Below are 1,881 nucleotides of genomic sequence, written 5' to 3' on the forward strand. Positions count from 1 at the left end.
AAGTGATTACACTAAAATAAGACATGTGTAATATGGAAATAACAGGTGTTATTGAGCACAATAGCAGAGGAACCAAATCTAGTCAAAGTGGTCAAGGAAGGCTTCTTGGAGGAAGTGATATTTAACTTTGACATCTGAAGAACAAGTATGAGCCAAGGCATGTAAACTGATTAAATATTTGTTGAATGAGAGATGAGGGAAAGACAGAGTATTAGCAGCAAAGCTTCTGAGGTAAGAGTGTGGCACATTTGAGAAATGGGATAACTGGACAGTAGTATTTCTCTGTGCAGCGAGAGAGTTAGCCGGAGGAGTAAGATACATTACAAGGGCCTTGTGAAATATGTTAAGGTGATGAGAAGACATTTGAAGGATCTTAATTAGGGCTGTTAGTGTGATCTGAGAGCAAATCTGATCCTAAGACTACAGTGTGGGAGATGGATTAGGGAGGAGCAAAACTGGAGATGAGGAGACTGGTTAGAAGACTATTGCAGCCACCTGGGCAAGTGAGGAAGATTTCCTTGACAATAGAATTAAAGAGAAGTGGGTATATTCAGGAAATATTTGGGAGGTAAAATCTGCAGGAACTAGTTCTTGATTGAATAGTAAAGATGACTCCCACATTTGTAGTTTAAACAACTAGACCGGAAGTATCTTTAGAAAATGGTGGATTCACTTTTGGGTTTATTTCTTAGGCAACCAAGTGAAGATGGCTAGTAGACAGTTGTATATATGAATCTGGAGCTCAAGCCAGAGATACAGGTTAGAGAAATAGATTTGAGAGGCATCAACATGTTGTTCTACTACAAAGTTCTACTCTAAAGTCGTTGGAGTAGAAGAGGTCACCTAGGGGCCTCGTGCAGAGTAAGGGGACCCAAAAGGTCCTGAGGAATGGCGACATTTAAAAGCTGGTAGAAAAGTAGAAACCCAAAAAGGAAACTGATAAGGACTACATTAATGGTAGGAGGAAAACCAGAAGAGTGGAAACCAAGAGAACAGAAGGTTTCCAGAAGGAAGGACGATTCAGCACTACTGATTAATTCCCAGAGGGCTGAGGAGTATCTCTAGGATTTAGTGACACACAGGTCACTGAGAACTTTATTGAAAGCAGTTTTAGGGGAATGATGAGGGCAGAAACAAAGACTGAGTGTAGTCAGCTTGCAGGAAGCCTAAGTTGTGAAGGTGAAGGAGAGAGATTAGAAGGCAATGGCTGAAAGGACACATTGGGTCAAGGAAAGAGAGAGAGAGAGAGAGTGTGTGTGTATGTGTGTGTGTGTGTGTGTGTGTGTTTATGTGTTACTTAGACAAGGAGCTAGTAAAAGTGAGAGGTAGACATACTTGAAATAGGAAGGCATCTGAAGAAGTGATAGAGATTGGATTCTGAACGTAGCTGGAGAATGGCAGCAGAAGCATGTCTTCTGTTGTTACCAAGAGAGAATGCAGGAAGTTAGTAACAGGTTTATAGATTTCGATTTCAGTTTGGTGGTGGGTAATTAAGGAAATGTCCATAGCTTGATTTATGAGACAGGATTATCTGCTAAGAGTAGGTCAGATGTTTAAGAAGGATATAGAAGGTTTAAAATACTGACGGTGAACAGGACAAACTGACTAGGGAATAGTAAACTGGAGAAAAGCTAAGGATCTAGTTGAGGTATGTGATCATGAATATGTATAGAGACACTAGTCTACGCATATGGTAACCCTGGTAAAGTCAAAGAAAACGAAAATAGTAGTTGAATTCACTGAATTAATGGAGAGACAAAGGGACAAGAAAATTAACAAAAGAATGGTTGAAGTAATAAACCATGAACTAAAACTACAGAAGGAAGAAAGTGAAGACAGAAGAAGCTAATGGGTAAGTTAAAAGTAAGGAGGTAGGTTCTG

At 39.8% G+C, this 1,881-nt stretch overlaps 1 protein-coding gene across 1 annotated transcript in view; it reads left to right on the top strand.

The window, feature by feature from the left end:
- Positions 1 to 1,881, top strand: part of STRN (striatin, calmodulin binding protein) — a 142,856-nt gene that overhangs the window by 70,143 nt on the left and 70,832 nt on the right. The gene's annotated exons all lie outside the window — the stretch shown is intronic.

The sequence above is a fragment of the Propithecus coquereli genome, unplaced genomic scaffold (assembly GCF_000956105.1).
Source record: "Propithecus coquereli isolate 6110/MARCELLA unplaced genomic scaffold, Pcoq_1.0 Scaffold43, whole genome shotgun sequence".
NCBI classification, from domain to species: Eukaryota; Metazoa; Chordata; class Mammalia; order Primates; family Indriidae; genus Propithecus; species Propithecus coquereli.